This window comes from Salmo salar, chromosome ssa01, assembly GCF_905237065.1.
Source record: "Salmo salar chromosome ssa01, Ssal_v3.1, whole genome shotgun sequence".
Classification (NCBI taxonomy): domain Eukaryota; kingdom Metazoa; phylum Chordata; class Actinopteri; order Salmoniformes; family Salmonidae; genus Salmo; species Salmo salar.
Genome location: NC_059442.1, coordinates 130,964,264 through 130,984,412, shown reverse-complemented (window position 1 = coordinate 130,984,412; position 20,149 = coordinate 130,964,264). Strand labels below are relative to the sequence as shown.

Genomic DNA, 20,149 nt, shown 5'->3' with positions numbered 1-20,149 from the left:
CTTCTCCACTCGCACATCATCAGGAAAATTACGTTTACAGGGATGGATCACGGGTCACGGAAGAGAGAGGAGAGAGGGTGGAGCATGGACATTTGCCCAAATTAGAAAAAGCCTTGACAGGACGTGACCTACATGTAACAGGAAGTGGGCTTACCGAAGATGTCTGTCCTTGCAGAGCGCCACCATCACCAGCAGGTTTCCCAGAACAGTCATGATGATGATGATAGAGAGGAAGATGGTGAGAATGACCCTCTCCAGTGAGTTCAGCACATGCTCCATGTTTACCACGTCATCGACTGAACTAAACAATCAAACAATTACTGTTATTAAGGTCATCATCATAACATCATTGGAATATGACTGATAATCATAAGACGTATGAATGAAGACCTTTCGTAACATTTAAAAATATATATTTTCAATAACAGAGAGCATTTGATGTGTGGGCTGTGTGGCCTCTAAATGGTATTCAGTTTAGATGTTTCATATAGACCATCATATCGCAACAATGAATTATGTTCCCTCTCAGGAAGTAAAAGTGATTTGAATTGAAATGAATTACTCATGTTCCACTGTGTGTTCATACTGTTCAGGTGGGTGGGATTCTGTGGCCATCGCTGTTCATCTGCATAGAGGGTGCTAAAGGAGAGTCCTCCACACCAGTCGCTGTGGCCCTGAGGACAAACACAACCAGGCAGCTCATCACAGCTCTAATACTAACACTGTGAATTGTTCACATCTACAGCTTTAAGACTGTATGATGTTACAGCTGAAATATTGTACAATGTTACAGATGTAATACTTTATGTTACAGCTGTAATACGGTACGATGTTACAGCTGAAATATTGTACAATGTTACAGCTGGAATACTGTTTGATGTTACAGATGTAATACTTTATGTTACAGCTGTAATACTGTACGATGTTACAGCTGTAATACTGTACGATGTTACAGCCAATGACGGACTGGCCGTCTGGAGCGCCGGGAGTTTTCCCGGTGGGCCGCTTGACAATTGGGGCCGATGCAACGCAAAATATAAATAACCCCAGCCCCCGCTTAAATAAAAATAACTGAGTGCTGTGTGTCTGACTGGCCCAGGCGAGTGGGCTGCCGGCCCACTGCCACTGCGGTTGGGTATTACATCTGTCAGCCTCGCTCTCCCAGCCAATTACTTTGGTCCAGTCCATTCTAACTTCACCTGGGCCCCGCCCCTTTCCCATCTCTGTTAAGTGGTGACATTTGGATAAATAGTGGAGTGGAGCAAGATGGACAAACAAAAAGAGAAAAACGTGAAGGTGGTGCTGAAAAGCAGAGAGAGAAGAGGTTGAAGTCCCTTGAGGCTGATGCAGCCAAATGTTTAAAATAACAAATTATTCATTTGGCGCCGTTACCAGTCAATCATCTCAGCCTAGTGAGCCTGAAGACACTGGCAGCAGAGGAGAGAGAGCGGAGAGCAGCCCATTGAGCCCAGCGATACCAGTTCAACTGTTAGTCAAGGTTTTGCAGCTGAAGCGGTAAGACAATATTATACTAACATTATACTATTATGTTATAATAATATTATACTAATTTATACTAATTACTCATCCAGGTTGAGGATAGTGCATCTGCAGTGGACAGATTGAGCCAGAGCCAGGATGCCACTGCCACCCCAATTTGTGATTATTTTAAGAGGCTGAAGTCAGGGGACCTAGATATGTTTTTTAGCTTTCACCCCCAACAAATGTGTGAAAAGTCTGTGGTGCAGAAGGTTTTTCTTTTATAAAGATGGGACCAACAGGAAGTGGCTGTCATACAGTGAAGAGAACCATGCTTTATTCTGCTTCATTTGTATGGCATTTGCAAAGCCCACAGAGAACAGCCCTTTCATGAATGGAATGTCAGACTGGAAGCATATCCATCAGAGAGTGGAAGAGCATGAGAAGAGCGTTATGCATAGAGGTTATGCAGAGGCCTACTTTCTAAGGTCCTCCAAAGGTAACATTGAGAGCTTGTTCATCAGCAGTCAGATGTCTGCTCATAGAGAGCAAGTCAACAGAAGAAGGCATGTGCTGGAGCGCATTATAGATGTTGTTAAAGTCATAGGCAAGAGGGGTCTGAGCTACAGAGGCATGCAATCTGAAGCAGCTTATACGCTAGATGACAGCAGCATTGACCATGGCAACTTTTTAGAGATGATCATTCTACTGGGAAAGTATGACCTGTGTATGAAAGTGCATCTCACTGCCTGCATAGAGAAAAGCAAAAAACTGCATGAGTCTGGGTCAAGAGGGGGTAGAGGCTCTCTAATCACTCCATTATCAAAGACTACCATCGATAACGTTATTACCACCATCCAACACACAATGCAGGCCACCATAGCAAGTGAAATCCAGGAAGCTGCTATGTTTTCAGTCCAGATTGACACTACGCAGGACATTACAACACAAGACCAATGCTCTGTCATAGTCAGATATGTGACGAACGTCATCCATGAGAAGTGTGTGACTGTTATGAAATGCGAGGCATCCACTGGACAATACTTTGTCCAGGTACTGAGTGAAGTACTGGAAAACATGAAGCTTGACATCAGCAAGTGCATTGGCAATTCCACTGATGGAGCCTCCAGTATGCAAGGCCAGTATACAGGCTTCCCTGCCCTGCTCTCTGCAAAGTCAACCAATCAAGTGCATGTGTGGTGCTATGCACACATTTTGAACCTTGTTTTGGCAGACACAACAGAGAGTGTCTTGGCAAGTGGGTCACTTTTTTCTCTCGTTAACAACATAGCTGTGTTCTTCTGTGAATCCTACCAGAGGATGAACATTTGGGAAAAGGAGAGCAAGGACCCAAGACACAGACGTCTTGCACCAATTGGAGAGACGCTGGTGGGCTAAAGACAGTACCTTAAAGAAGGTCTTTAGAGCTTTTTGAAATCCAGATGAGGGTCTGTATGTTGATGTCCTTCTCACTCTTTCAACCATACAAGATCAGAAAAACATCAACACTACTGCACGGGTCAAGGCACAAGGATACATTGAGGGGTTGCTGAAGTATGAAACAATAGTTCAAGCTCAGATATCCTCAGAATATTTCAGGTCACCTCACCAGTCTCAAAATATCTTCAAACAACTGGAATGGGCATTCTGTCTGCGCATCGTATGGTTGTGTCTAGAGAGGAGCAGCTGAAAGGAATGGCAAGAGATTTTGAAAAAGTCAAGGCAGCTGCAGACACATTTGTTCAGTGGGCCAACAGGAAGTTGCAGGAACTGGATGAGGAAACAAAGCTGGAGTTAGAGACCACTCTGCCAACGAAAAGGGCTTGAAAGAAGAAAACCAATGCCTGGAGGGATTGCCTAAAATGAGACTTTTACTGGGGCAGAGAGTGCATACAGGATTGGTGTCCATAATCAAATTCTGGATACAGTCATAGGTAGCATCCATCGGCGATTTCTGAGTAATGGCACTTTGTATGCCGACATGGCTCTTCTGGACCCTAAACACTTTAGTCAGCTAACATCCAGTGCCAGTGGCCTTCCACAGACAGCCCTTCAAGAACTAAGCAAATGTTTGATCAAATTTGACAGCAGAGCAACGGTGGCCAATTTATAGAGTGAGCTCATGAGTCTGGCAGAACAGTGGACTAGGTTAAAACAATCGGGATTTGAAGAATGCACAACCAGGACTATGGAGGATCATGGACCTGAAGGAAATGAAAACGAGGTGGAGATGGTGAACAAGAGCTGTTCATCTTGCAAGGACTGTCCAGCGTGTTGCTACCGTATTCTTAGTCAGTACAACCTATTGACTGACGCATACCACATCATGGGCCTTGCTTACAAGTTCCGACTTACCCTGTCAGTAACCCAGGTAGCTTGCGAGCGGAGCTTCTCTACTCTGAAATTCATCAACAGTAGGCTCAGGAGCACTCTAGCTCAACAGCACCTGGAGGCTTTTATGCTCATGGTTACTGAGCGAGATATTTTAATGGCCCTGGACAGTGACCTGGTTATAGATGACATTACTGAGAGAAGTGAGCTGCTGCAGAAATTGTTAATTTAAAGAGGTAGGAAATATGTTTATTTTAATTTTATTCTATGACACCAGTCTTTTCACCAACAAATTTCTTCCTGTATTATTTATTTCACTGGTCAGATTGTTGCCAGTGCCATTGTGCAAGTATCTGCTCCTTCTAGCCAGCCTCCTCCTAAGAGCAACACGTTCCCCTTCTTCTATTTTACATCTATTTTACTAAAGTTATTGTTTTAAATATTGTTCATTAATCTTGTTTACATAAAGTGTGGCGTGGGTTGTGTGGGTGGTGGTGTATCGCTGGGGGGGTTTTGGTGGGCCGGTCTGAGTCAAAAAGTCCAGGGCCATTTTTCATTCCCAGTCCGTCATTCCCAGTCCGGTTACAGCTGTAATACTGTATGATGTTACAGCTGTGATACTGTATGATGTTACAGCTGTGATACTGTATGCTGTTACAGCTGTGATACTGTATGATGTTACAGCTGTAATACTGTATGATGTTACAGCTGTGATACTGTATGATGTTACAGCTGTAATACTGTACTGTAGGATGGTACAAAGCCACTATTTACCCACTGTCTGGTACTCATGATCGAACAATGACTTTATAGAGGAATTCTATATCAGTCGTGAATATTTTTAACTCAGAAGTACTGGAAGGTCCATCAAAGTCCAGGAAAATGGTGTTGTCATATTGGCAACAATTATAAAGTTCATGTCATAACCCACTATATCTACTGTGTGTGAGGTTTCCCTCATGTTATGGTTCTATGTCAACATATTTGAGAATATCCCTCTATGGTCCACATTTGGCCTTGATATAAGACAGCTACAGTAGATTACAACTATAGGCTGAGAAGGGATTTCCGGATGGAGATCAACAAGTATGGTCTGAATCCCTCAGACATTGACGAAGCAATTGTGAAAGAGCAAACAGAGGGCAGTGGCTGCATGTGTCTGCACACAAATCTCCCCTCCGCATAAACCTTAGCGGCTCGACAACAAACAGAGACACACAAGCACACGTGCATACTGTGCACCCACACACACACACCTTACAGAACTACAGAACAAACACAACCCACACAGCCAATGGAATAACAAAATATCTGCTCTCTGTTTTTAATCACATAAAAGAGAGCAGAGAACGCTTTTTGACAACGCCACCATTTTCTTTGACACACTATTTCTCTAGAGGTGTCTAAATTTCCGAACATAAATGTGTCATCTTTCAGACAGGGAGTTTAGTTAAACAGGAAGGTTTCCCTGCACAACACGAGGAAGGGAGATGAGTTTTGGCACATTATTATTAACAGGGAGTCCTCTGTGGCCAAATTACATCTCAGCCTCCGAGGAGGGGGGGCAGTGGGTCCAACTCACACACGACTGCTTTGCCTAGAGCCCCTGCTGGGTAAATACATGGGGACATTGAGATCCATTTATCCTAGGCCCTACACTAGAACATAAAGGACACCTCTTACAAAGAGGAGATGCATTCCAGGAACACAAACATACATGGCGATGCCATCACAGCCTATTTCACAATGCTCAAAACACTCTCTGGGAATATCTTTCATGTATGGCTTCTATTTTGTGTTCAAATACCTCAGAGAAGAAGAGTTAATTTTCCATGAATAGCTTGTTGGAGAGTCAAAAGTCCTCAGCAATGCACTGCAATAGTTTAGACATAGGAATGTCAAGCAGAATGCACTGCAATCCTGTGAAATAGTGCACTGGGTTTGCAGTTATCTCTTCATGACCACAAACCAAAAGGATTACTAGTAAATTGATAATGACCATGTGATTACAGTTCCCTGAAAAGTTTGTGTAACCGACTCCATTAATCGGCATGGCTGACTAATTAGGGCCGATTTCAAGTTTTCATAACAATCGGTAATTGGCGTTTTTGGACGCCGATTATGGCCGATTACATTGCATTCCTTCGAGGAAACTGTTACGCGAGTGCAGCAAGGAGCCAAGGTAAGTTGCTAGCTAGCATTAAACTTACCTTATAAAAAATCTTAACATAATCACTAGTTAACTACACATGGTTGATGATATCACTAGGTTAACTAGCTTGTCCTGCGTTGCATATAATCAATGCGGAGCCTGTTAATTTATCATTGAATCACAGCCTACTTCGCCAAACAGGTGATGTTTTAACAAAAGCGCATTCGCAAAAAAAGCACAATCGTTGCAACCATAATCATCAATGCCTTTCTTAAAATCAATACACAGAAGTATATTTTTTGAAACCTGCATATTTAGTTAAGAAATTCATGTTAACAGGCAATATTAACTAGGGAAATGTCACTTCTCTTGCGTTTATTGCAGGCATAGTCAGGGTATATGCAACAGTTTGGGCCGCCTGGCTTGTTGCGAACTAATTTGCCCGATTTTTACATAATTATGACATAACATTGAAGGTTGTGCAATGTAACAGCAATATTTAGACTTAGGGTTGCCACCCGTTCAATAAAATTATGGAACGGTTCCGTATTTCACTGAAAGAATAAACGTTTTGTTTTCGAAATTATAGTTTCCAGATTTGACCATATTAATGACCAAAGGCTCGTATTTCTGTGTTTATTGTATTATAATTAAGTCTATTATTTGATAGAGCAGTCTGACTGAGCGGTGGTAGGCAGCAGCAGGCTCGTAAGCATTCATGGGCTCCGGCCATGGAGCAGGACTGGACGCCGTGCCTGGACTGGGCATTGGCGCAGAAGAAGACTCTGGCCTTGGAGCTGGACTGGATGCCGTGCTCGGACTGGGCATCGGCGCAGGGGAAGGCTCCGGCCATGAAGCTGGAGGTTCCGGACCGTGGACCGTGGCGGGAGGTTCCGGACCGTGGACCGTGGCGGGAGGCTCCGGACCGTGGACCGTGGCGGGAGGCTCCGGACCGGGGACCGTGGCCGGAGGCTCTGGACTGTGAATGCGCAATGGAGGCCGAGTGCGTGGAGCCAGTACAGGTGGCACCGGACTGGTGAGGCGCACCTCAGGGCGAGTGCGAGGAGCAGGCACAGGACGTACCTGACTGGGAAGGCGCACTGGAGGTCTAGTGCGTGGAGCCGGCACAGGTGGTACCGGACTGGTGACACACACTTCAGGGCGAGTGCGAGGAGCAGGCACAGGACGTACCGGACTGGGGAGGCGCACTGGAGGCCTGATGCGTGGGGCCGGCACAGGTTGCACCGGACTGGTGACACGCTCTTCAGGGCGAGTGCAAGGAACAGGCACAGGACGTACCGGACTGAGGACACGCACTTCAGGGTGAGTGCGAGGAGCAGGCATAGGATGTACCGGACTGGGGAGGCGCACTGGAGGCCTGATGCGTGGGGCCGGCACACGTGGCACCGGACTGGTGACAGGATCCTCTGGTCAGATGTTGATCAGAACACATTTGTACAACATCTCTCTCATCTCTCCCCATTAGGTTTCTGGCTCTTCCCTCTGCTCAGCCGCCAGCTCCATGTGCCCCCCCCCCAATTTTTTTTATTGGGGTTTCTGTGGCCGTGGTCTGACGACACGCTCCTCCAGCCATCCCTTGTGCCCCCCCCCCCAAAAAAAAATGTCTTGGGGTTGTCCTTGGGCTTTCTGTGGCTACGAACCCCGGCGTCGTCGCCTTCCTCCATCATTACCTTCCGTCTGCCACCAAGGAAGGGTCTCGCATCCACCCATCACTTCTTCCACTGTCCAAAACTCCTTCACCTGGTGAACACGCTGCTTGGTCCTGGTTTGGTGGGATATTCTGTCACGGTTGTCGTAAGAACGGGACCAAGGCGCAGCGTGTGTAGAGTTCCACATCTTTATTCCAAAAAGAAACTTCAAGCAAAAAACAAATAAATCAAATAAACGAACAACTAAACGTGACTACGTGGTGCACAGGCACAAACACAAAACAATATCCCACAAACACAGGTGGGAAAAATAGCTACTTAAATATGATCCCCAATTAGAGACAATGATTACCAGCTGCCTCTAATTGGGAATCATACCAAACACCAACCTAGAAAATATAAACTAGAACACAACATAGAAATATTAAACTAGACTATCCACTAGTCATGCCCTGACCTATTACACCATAGAGAAACAAGGGCTCTCTATGGTCAGGGCGTGACAAAAGGAAGATGAGCATTGTCATTATCAATTACAAGACTCGAGATAGCTATAGTATTTCCTAAAAAGTCTGAATTGAGTTGATCATGCAGATGATCATGCCATGAATGCAAATTAAACTTACTGTAAAAGCCTTGAATGAATCCCAAACCATTTACCAGCGCCTCCATATAAATAATTTACAAGTAAATACTCCAAAACAACTTCACACATAACTTCACACATCATGCTTTAAGTGATCTGGCATGCTGTGGATTTACATGTGAGGAGGAGGAGGGTCAAATCTGGCCACTGGCCGCTTGGACGTCTCCATGTCAAAATATGATACCCCTGTAGTACTCTCATTGCTCAATGAGTGATGATCCTGCTATCATATCCACAACCTATGGATTTCAGAATACACTGATAGACATTTTATTGAAAATCTTAGAACTGCGTGTCTTTGCATCCTAAAATAGTAATATAGTTAAACTAGAACTGGATCAATAAAATCCTATTTTTTACTACTAAAATCTAGGAAAATAACACTTGTCGCCTTCATTCATTTTCATCCATAGTCCCAGGATGTAAAATCTGGGCATTTCACTTTCCAGTGTGTTCAGGCATACTTCTGTCCCAACACATTCAGGCAAGGAGCCGAGTTCAACCCAAACAGACTTGCGGGAAGGGAAATTTAAGGGAATTTGAGAAATAGCATACTTGTAAAGTTTGTTTAAGAACCAATATACATGGGCTCCTTGTCAAACTTCTGTCCCACATTCATTTGTTACAAAGTGAGAGAATAAAAATAAGTAAATCAGAGATCCCTGATATGTTAAACCCCTGCCACCATCACAATCCGGAGTTATTGAGAAAGACCAAAACAGATTAATTGAATTACAATACATTACATAACATTAGTGGAGGAATAAGAAAAAAGTTATGACAACTGCTGCTCGCATAATCATAGCTGACACCTTCCCACACTGGCTGTCTTTACTGTGTGGCTGTTGAACAGGCAAACAGGTTAATATTCTATACACCTCCACTGACCACACGCAACAATTTGTTTAGTTAATTTTAGAGTATGGAATATATAATCTAACCATGCTATAATCTCAGCCACAGTAGTTTATTACAGTAAGAGTAAGTAACTTTAACAGTAGGTTGACAGTAACTGTACATATGTAGGATCTTCATTTGATCCAGTTTGGTACAGCAGGAAAATAATCATGCAGCAACAGGATATGTAAATTATTATGTGGATTATAATTGATGTTGAAGCTCCCAATTCACCACTTTATTGACAACGTTTCGATCGGAGACAGATCGACCTGACAAAGATCCGTTTCGGATTAAAACGTTGTCAATAAAGCGGTGAATTGGGAGCTTTAACAGTATGCGGGCCTTCTTTTTCTATGCTAGTACTCTTATTTAGCCCAGCACCTATGTTTTTAAGGTTGTGCGTATGACCACAAACTTGATTATAATTTTTGGACATTTTTGTAGGGGTTGACACATTTTTCGTAAGGGAAAATCAAGTCTGACATTTTTAAGTGGAAATTACAAACTTCAAAAGCTTTTTTATATCTCTAATACACTACAATTAAAACATTTCCTGTATTGCAGGAAATTTCTCCTGCAACAGGGTGATCAAATGAAGATCCTACATCTGTACCAGTAGTTTGTGTTCTACGTACCGTATGTTCTCTGACATTTACTCTAATGGCTGACAAATTGGGCTTCTCCACAGTAATCCAATCGTATCATCTTTTCTAATTCACAGGACAAGCATTTCAAAGCCTGTAATTTTCTCCATAAATAACACCATAAAGAAGACTTTTCCATGTGCTTAGGGAGACAATTTCACACGCTATGCAAACCAACGACAGGGACAGGATGCAAACCCAAACTCTCATTCCATGCAAAGAAACATGTTTTATGAATTGAGCTACTTAGATGACTGTAACGATTTGTGAAGGAGTAAGTGACTATGCAGGGCCACTCAGAGGAGTCGTTGTGACGCCTGTGATGGGGGGTTAACGGAGAATGAATACAGACACACCAGGCACCATGGAATAAAACAGCTATTCGCTACCATCAGGCAGCTGTGGATGTGGTTTTCCCTCTATTCGGTGGAAACTGACTAAATCTCCATTCTCTCATGGCACCTCATGGCAGCACTGTCAAGATCAATGATAACTAGATTCTTGGGCTAGGCACTGTAACTGAAGCTATTGAGAGTATGATACGCTGTTGGATCACACTTCTGCTAATAGCCTCTGATAGACAGAACATCCTACAGTATAATACTTATCAGGATGTGGATACTTTTAAAATGGAACAGAAGTGGAGCTTGGAAGTGGAAACAACCTGAAACAGAAAGAAACTAAGGGAAAGTAGTAGCAGAATCTTATGGGCATGGTACACTGGAGCACTAGTAGAGACAAAGACTCATAATATTGTGTGCAGCCACCTGGAAGGCACAGCGCTATATCTATAGCCTAGATACTATCTTCCCAATCATGTCTGCTGGTGCCTTAAAAGACAGAGCAAAGTTCCTAATCATACTATACCTATACATGCAAACATCCCCTTGAGAGTATTTCAGCAAGGCTATACATGATGCTTTGGATATGAATGAAATGAAACAGGATTGGTCAAAGCATAAGCATTCCTCCTTGGGGTTAACGTTACATCATTACTGGAGCTCTCCTAAACACTAAAGACCTGGTAGCAGCTAACCTCGTGTGTGTGTGTGTGTGCGTGTGTGCGTGTGTGTGTGTGTGTGCGCGTGTGTGCGTGTGTGTGTGTGTGCGTCTGCGTGTGGGTGTGGGTGTGTGAGAAAGACGTCAAGAGAGAGCGAGAGAGAGAGAAAGCAAAAGGAAGAGAGAGAGAAAGTGTGTTTACTCTGTGCTGTGAAATGGATGTGAATGTTTGCCATTAACGGTTCAGTACTTTCTAGTCTCTTTTTACCTCCATTTAGATCCGGGGTGTTGGTTTAGCTGCGGACCAGCCAGCCTGATCTCTGCTCTAATGAAATCCACAAGGTGTAACACTATAAAACCCAACAAGGTGTTATATATACCAACCCAGTAAGTGATAGGCTACTGTTTACTAAAGGGTGATAAAGTAACAAGGATCGAAGAAAGAATTACATTTAACGCGTTGATGAAATGAGCTTGCAGTCTATGAGCTTACACTAGCCTGCAGACCTTGAGCCTCATTTTAATATCTGATAATCATGCCATGTTAATTTCCACACATTATTTATACTAAAAAGTGTTTTTTGTTCTAAGCCTACTATTATTTTAATATAGCCTACCAAACAACAAACACTTGGATTTACACCTGGAGCAAACTCTGCAAATAGCACTGCTGGGTGATTTAAAAAGTAATAGTCAATCGATCAATAATATAATAATACTCTTAGCAAAACATGTTATATTTCATGTACAATCTGTAGAAACTATGAGAATTGAAAGGTTCAGAACTTGTGTGAAACATCACAGCACAGTTGAAAAATATATGGCAAATAGAAATCAAAACTAGATGGTGTTCAGAGATAGATGGGAGGGGTTGAGTGGAACTGAAGGGTAGTACTAAAAAGAACAAGATAATTAATGTAAAATATACTGTGTCCGTAAAATGTATATAGGTTCAGAACTTTTGTGAAACAGTACAGTTGAAAAATATATGGCAAATAAAAATCAAAACTGGAAGGTATTTAGAGGTAGATGGGAGGGGTTGAGGGTAGCTGGATGGGCCTAAAAACAAACAAAAGATAACTATTGTAAAATATACTGTGTCTGTAAAATGTATATAGTATGTACATTAGTTTAGTCCAATTAGGGGAGGGGTGGTAGGGTTAGGGGAAAATAAAACATTAAAATATATTTAAACATCTATATATTATTTATTTATTTAATATTTCATATATATATATATAGATTGTGGCTTTTATCAATGTAATTGCCTGCATCATTTCCAATCCCCCATATATTTATTTATCAAATAAATATATGGGGGATTGGAAATGATGCAGACAATTACTTTGATAAAAGCCACAATCTATCTTCAATATTAAAGCTGATCTACCCCCTAAAAAATAAAACACTTGGAGTTGTCATTTAATTGCCATCAAGCAATTAAATGCAATGTTAAGTTATGGCCAATAGGCTAAACTGTTCTATGCCACTTTGTATGAAAACTGGGTTAAGAAAAATAGTGCACTTTAATTGACAATGCTATGCACAAAAAGAGCAAGTGAAATATGTTACTGCTCTGTTCACTGTCAAATTAGCTACCCGTTCACAAATAACAAACTAAAGGTAGCCTATGCCTAATCACGGACACATAATAACGGCTAGATAATTATCTCGATTATAGCATGCATTAATTAGTTGTTAAATAGAATAAACAGCCTATACAATTCAGGGTTTGTATGGGATTTTTGTGTACGTTAACAACCAAAGTCTGATAATGCCTACTTCAATCATAGACGGATATAAGAGTACATTTGCTGAAAGTCTCGTGCGTAATTGTGTTATGCACAACGATATTGCCCATGCAGAATATCCTCAGACTGTACTACTACAAACTCTTCAATTAGGTTATATTATTTTCGATGTAACCAATTCATTTTCAGTGTCTTAATAGCTACATAAACCCCCAATGCTGCTGAGGTTTTCCAAATTTGATATCAAAGTTTTCCTCACCTTTCGGGGTCGGCTGCTCGGTTTTCGGGTTTGAGCAGCTCCCTGGGTTGCTATGGACTTTCATATTCCATAGGTGTCACGGATTAATTAAACACACCAGGCAATGACCATTGAGTGCCATAGGAGCGGGAAACGTACATGCCATGGTGCGCGAGCCGATGTGCAGGAGAACAAATGAGTGGGTCACAGTTTGCAAATGAACTAAATTTCATTTCATTTCTACCGGTGGGCGGTAGATGGGAAACCCGCTTTTAACGCCAGTTTCTCTCGAATGAGAGAAAAGGTTGACTAGACCGTCCCCATGTGGTTCCAATAAGGAGACACTAGGAGACCACATCTCTCCCCCTGTGAGCCACATTATTGTGCCAAACGCTGGATACTTAGATTCATTTTTTTTTGGACAACTGTTACTTTGATGGCCAACTTCATTGTCCTCTTTCCCTCCATGCTCTGACATTACTTGCCTCAGAATGTGCATAGGTCTGCAGCTTCAAATAAAAGAAAGTAGATGTTCAAACAGTATTAGAGTGATTTTGCAACTATGGACACTTTTGGCATTTGTTATTTAAAAAAAAAAATGTGTTTCATGAAATCAACTTTTATCAACAGAGATATTTTGTAAGGAACCATAAGCTGGTATTGGCTGTGACCATTTTATTCGACAATACATGGATTTTTCACAAAACACAGATGACACTGCAGATGTCATTATCATCACATCATAAAACATTGAATTTTAGTTTAAAACTGAATGACAAACACAACAGGTTTTGGGGTTATTGGGTTTATCTGTCTATAGGGTTTGGTACTACCACATTAAGAAATAACAGAGTAATGGTAAATTGCATTAGTTGTTAAAAAATAAGTGGGTGGAAATGGATATCTACAATATCATTGATTGTTATAAAGACAGTAAAATATCATTTGATAAGCTGTATTGAGCAGGGGTATTCCCATTTTATACAGAAGTTATACAAAAAGTCGTTATTTTCTGATAGTAATAAGCCTTGAAATCATCATTACTGACACATTTTGTGGTGGTAATGACAGTGTTGGTTATGACAATTTGCAAATATATAATGATTTAACTGCCAGGCCATGAGGTTTACTTGGTTAATATGATCAGCTATCATTTTATAAATCCCAACCACAACATAATGAGATGTATTCTTTCAAATAGAGGACAATAGAGCCCCACAGTGAAGATGTCATAACACCCATAAAACCTAGCGGTCGGACAAGGAAATGGTTCCAATCGTTTTTGCACGATTCATTTTTCCCACAGGGGATTTTAGAAACACTTAAAATAAGGTATATTTCGTGTAAGCTAACCCTGTGGGGAAAAGCTAACATTTTGATAACCATGTCAATTTATTTCGGACAAGGTGACTTTTATCAATATATTCGGCTCTACTTACTCTCAGATTGGAAAATGCTAATTAGCATTAAAGCAGACATCATGCAAGACTACAAATCCTCCTGCACATCATCTCTAGCTGACACCTAACAGGTATTGTGTCAATTTAAAACTTGCCCAAGACAGTTCACAGAATTGTCAATTTAAAGAAATGTTGACAATTTATTCATTACTGCATTTAGCTAACATTAAATAGTTAATCCAGAGATTCTTACCTTTGCCTCGATTTGGCAGTCTCATCCAGATCATCATGATTCCTTACTCATCATGAGTAAAGAATGGCGCCGGAGGAGATGGCTGCCGTTTTATGGAATTCTAACCAATTGTGCTATTTTGTGTTTTTTTTGCGTTGTTTGTCATTTATTTTGTACATAATGTTTCTGCCATCGTCTCTGCCATCGTCTCTCTTAAGGAATTCTCAAGGTTTTGCTCACCTGAGGTAGAGTATCTCATGATAAGCTGTAGACCACACTATTTACCAAGAGACTTTTCATCTATATTTTATGTAGCTGTCTATTTACCACCACAAACTGATGGCACTAAGACCGCACTCAACAAGCTGTATAAAGCCATAAGCAAACAAGAAAATGCTCATCCAGAGGCGGTGCTCCTAGTGGCCAGGGACTTTAATGCAGGGAAACTTAAATCCGTTTAACCTCATTTCTACCAGCATGTTAACAAGAGCAACAAGAGGAAAAAAAACTCTAGACCACCTTTACTCCACACACAGAGAAGCGTACAAAGCTCTCCCTCGCCCTCCATTTGGCAAATCTGACCATAATTCTATCCTCCTAAATGCTGCTTACAAGCAAAAATTAAAGCAAGAAGTACCAGTGACTCGCTCAATACGGAAGTGGTCAGACGACACAGAGGCTAAGCTACAGGCCTGTTTTGCTAGCACACACACAGATGTTCCGGGACTCATCTGATGGCATTGAGGAGCATACCACAGCAACCGTAAATACCCCAACCAGAAGGCATGGATTACAGGGAACATCTGCACTGAGCTAAAGGGTACAGCTGCCACTTTCAAGGAGCGGGACTCTAACCCGGACACTTATAAGATATCCCGCTATGCCCTCAGATGAACCATCAAACAGGCAAAGTGTCAATACAGGACTAAGATCGAATCCTACTACACCGGCTCCAACGCTCGTTGGATGTGGCAGGGCTTGCAAACTATTACAGACTACAAAGGGAAGCACAGCCGAGAGCTGCCCAGTGACACGAGCCTACCAGATGAGCAAAATTACTTCCATGCTCACTTCGAGGCAAGTAACGCTGAAACATGCATAAGAGCATCAGAGTGTGATCACGCTCGCCATAGCCAATGTAAGACCTTTAAACAGGTCAACATTCACAAGGCCGCAGGGCCAGATGGATTACCAGGACGTGTACTCCGAGCATGCTCTCACCAACTAGCAAGTGTCTTCCCTGACATTTTCAACATGTCCCTGGCTGAGTCTGTAATACCAACTTGTTTCAAGCAGACCACCATAGTCCCTGTGCCCAAGAACACTAAGGTAAACTGCCTAAATGACTACCAACCCGTAGCACTCACATCTGTAGCCATGAAGTGCTTTCAAAGTCTGGTCATGGCTCACATCAACACCATTATCCCAGAAACCCTAGACCCACTCCAATTTGCATACAACCCCAACAGATCCACAGATGATGCAATCTCTATTGCACTCCGCACTGCCCTTTCACACCTGGACAAAAGGAACACATGTGAGAATGCTATTCATTGACTACAGCTCAGCGTTCAACACCATAGTGCCCTCAAAGCTCATCACTAAGCTAAGGACCCTGGAACTAAACACCCCCCTCTGCAACTGGATCCTGGACTTCCTGACACATCCGCCATGCTGATCCTCAACACGGGGGCCCCTCAGGGGTGCGTGCTCAGTCCCCTCCTGTACTCCCTGTTCACTATGACTGCACAGCCAGGCATGACTCCAAAACCATCATTAAGTTTGCCGATGACTCAACAGTGGTAGGCCTGATCAACGACGAGACAGCCTATAGGGAGGAGGTCAGAGACCTGACAGTGTGGTGCAAGGACAACAACCTCTCCCTCAATGTGATCAAGACAAAGAAGATGATTGTGGACTACAGGAAAAGGTGGACTGAGCACGTCCCCATTCTCATCGACAGGGCGGCAGTGGAGCAGGTTGAGAGCTTCAAGTTCCTTGGCGTCCACATCACCAACAAACTATCATGGTCCAAGCACACCAAGACAGTTGTGAAGAGGGTACGACAAAACCTATTCCCCCTCAGGAGACTGAAAATATTTGGCATGGGTCCTCAGATCCTCAAAAGGTTCTACAGCTGCACCATTGAGAGCATCCTGACGGGTTGCATTACTGCCTGGTATGGCAACTGCTCGGCCTCCGACCTCAAGGCACTACAGAGGGTAGTGCATACGGCCCAGTACATCACTGGGGCCAAACTTCCTGCCATTCAGGCCATCTATACCAGGCGGTGTCAGAGGAAGGCCCTAAAAAATGTCAAAGACTCCAGCCACCCTAGTCATAGACTGTTCTCTCTGCTCCCTACATGTACATATTACCTCAATTACCTTGACGAACCTGTGCCCCCGCACATTGACTCTGTACCGGTACCCCCTGTAAATAGCCTCGCTATTGTTATTTCACTGCTGCTCTTTAACTATTCGTTACTTTTATTTACATATTTTTGTTGTTGTATTTTTATTAAAACTGCATTGTTGGTTAAGGGCTTGTAAGTAAGCATTTCACTGTAAGGTCTACACCTGTTGTATTTGGCGCATGTGACGAATAAAACTTGATTTGATTAGTTGCTTTGCTATGGTCCCTGGTTGCTGCAGCAGGGAGAAGAGAGAGAGAATGTGTACCAGTCACAGAGGCACTCGCTGTCATTTTTCTAAACACAGCTCAGCCCAAATCAATTGCAGTCGGGCTCCCTCACAGATACATATGAGGGGGGAATACAAATCTTACAAGCTTGTTGGGCTGGTCTGTAGCTTATTCTTTAGATGTCTGAGGCTGCTGGTGAAGCATGATCAAAATCAAAGGGACTCGGGACTATCGCACTTGCCAGAGTCTTTAGGATGTCTATAGCTAGGTTTCCATCCAATTGACAACAGATTTTCATGAAAATATTCTATAATCTGCATAAAAACAATATGCTCATTTCAGAGTTTCTTTTGGAAAATTTGGTGCCAGACAACTGACCTTGAAGATTTTAATTTACTGGACATTTGAGGAATTTGACGACATCCATATGCCTTCAGATCCGACCTGGCTTCAGATCCAACCTGGCGCAGCCAGCATCATCAATAAACGAGGGATATTGGCCAAATGAGCCACATTTACTTAAAAACAGCCTATTACAAATCGATGTGTAGCATATGCAAAAAAAATAAAAAATGAATTGTCCACCTCAAGGTTCAGCTGTCAGAGATTTGAGCACTAATTGCATCAGGGCATTGCATGCATAGGCATATAGGCTTAGGTGTCCACTGCATGACATTAATATTTAAAACAAATATATATAGCCTGTATATAGGAAGAGAAGCTTAGCCCCAGAGAAACTTTTGAATGAAACATTGAAATCACAGGGCTTTTGCGCTGTTATTCAAATTACATTTTCACTGCAGCCTAGAGTAGAATTTTGTACTGGCTTGAAAACAATAACGAATTATTAATTGCATTGTGGTGTTGTAGGCTAGTCTAGGGAGGATAAATGTATTGTCCCTAAAAAGATCAATAGGGGAGCTTAACTGTTCTTTCATGTGCAATGGGCTCTCCACTGCCTATCAGCTATCCCTTTTTGTTCTTGTGGATTCATATTTTTTAACATTTATGCAGCTTTGAATGCTTTCATGTGTGGTATGATTGCTAATTAGCCTATTGCTGATCTGGATAAACAATCCACCTAGCACTATTGTCACTATGAATGGTGGATAAAGGGCAGGATGGACCAATAGACTGGTAGACTATACTGATCTGTAGTATAGTAAAAGTTACCACACAGGGAAGTACCAAAACACCTTGATATAGGGGAGGAGCATGCAAGCAGATTAGGAAATTTGTCTAGGTTGGAAGAAATGATGTAGTAAAACTAGAAACTAGCGAAGGTAAACCAGGGAGAAAAATGCACTATCCTCCCCTGTGCCCAATAAAAAGAAAACACCCCTGCCACCCAATCTGTCCCTTAAATGCTATGAAAGCTGACAAAAATTAAATGTTATTTGTGTGTGTGTGTGTGTGTAAATCTACCCCTGGGACACAAATAAAATCTGTAGTTGCAAAAACGCCTATTAATTCAAGACACAGCGATAGAGGATTATATATACACTGTTATATACACGCTGCTTACAACGAACAAGTGCCAAGATCAGTGGCGACCTGTCATTCAGGGCAGGTGGGGCTGTTTTGAGCCACACCTGTTTAGCAAAAACAAAAATGTTTTGAGTTTGAGTTTATTTTATTTTTAAAGGGACAGTGCACATTAATCAACGTTTCAGTAAAAGTGCCGGTTTTAGCCAGCCGGCTAATTTTCAACCGCAGTCCCTGGGCAGGTTATTAAAAACAATTACAATATAGACAATCATTGAACAGTGAGCACACGCAGAGTAACATAGGACAAACAAGACATAGCATACAGACAGAGCAACATAGGACAAGCAAGATGTAGCATACAGACAGAGCAACATAGAACAAAAAGCAACAAGACAAAATCCATAAAAACAACAAAGTGTTTCCACACCTCACAAGCTACAGACAACAGACAACATGGAAAGCGGCAATACACAGCTAGGGATTATGTTCACAAGTCTGATTGACCTTTAGCCATGTCTTCATGCATTTTGTGAAAGTGTGATATGTGGTGCAGTTATGTGTGTCTGATGGCAGTGTATTCCAGACATGGGAAGCTCTCACAGAGAAAGCAGATTTACTAAAGGTGCTTTTCCTTAAGGGAACTATACAGTCACCTCTCATGGCAGACCTTGTGGATCTGCTGCCATATGTTTGGGTTTTCTGTTTTACAAAAATACTGAGTGGAGGGGGAGCTAGGCCATTTAGGATCTTGAATACAAGACATGCGTCGGTGTATTGCACAAGATTTTCCCAACTCAGGAGCTCATGCTTTCTGAGGATGTAACAGTGATGATGGCTATTGGGCTTCCTATCGAGCACTTTGAGAGCCTGTTTGTAGACAGACTGAATAGGTTTTAATGTTGTATAGCAAGCTTGGGTCCAACTAGTCAAGCAGTATGTTAAGTGGGGGAGTATCATCGATTTGAAATACAGTTTTGCTACCTCTGTGGTCAAACAATTTCGTATAAATGGGAAATTAGCTAGTTTGAATTTAGTTATTTGAATTACCTTTTTCACATGCTTTTTAAAAGAGAGGTTGGAATCAAGTATGATTCCAAGGTACTTAAAATCAGATACCACCTGGAGCTTCTCCCCTGACACATAGACATCTGGCTCAGTAGCATCTGTTGCCCTCTTTGTGAAGAACATGCAAACTGTTTTTTTCACATTGAGATGCAAACACGAGTCACTGAGCCACTTTGTAACCTGGACCATTACAGTAGTGAGTTCTTGTGCAGCTTGTTGTTTGCTCTTTGCATGCACATATATCACTGTATCATCTGCATACATTTGAACTTCAGACCCAGTGCAGACGGAAGGCAGATCATTAATGTACAGGCTGAACAGGAGGGGCCCCAGTATTGACCCTTGGGGCACGCCCACATCATAGCTAAGAGTGGGCGACAGTTCATTGCTCACTCTGACACACTGAGTTCTGCCTTCAAGGTATGATTTCATCCATCTCAAGGCATCGGGGGAAAAGTTGAACTTGGACAATTTTGTGATGAGAATCTCATGGTTAACAGTATGGAAAGCC

The 20,149-nt window shown here is 42.3% G+C and overlaps 1 long non-coding RNA gene across 1 annotated transcript; it reads right to left on the bottom strand.

Annotated features, from left to right (window-relative positions):
* Positions 1 to 64: 64 nt before the first annotated feature.
* On the bottom strand, positions 65 to 13,032 carry LOC123725138 (uncharacterized). Its single transcript, XR_006757523.1, has 3 exons — positions 12,832 to 13,032; positions 563 to 674; positions 65 to 301 (listed from the first exon to the last, which is right to left on the bottom strand). It is a non-coding gene; the product is annotated as an uncharacterized lncRNA (long non-coding RNA).
* Between the last annotated feature and the right edge of the window lie 7,117 nt (positions 13,033 to 20,149).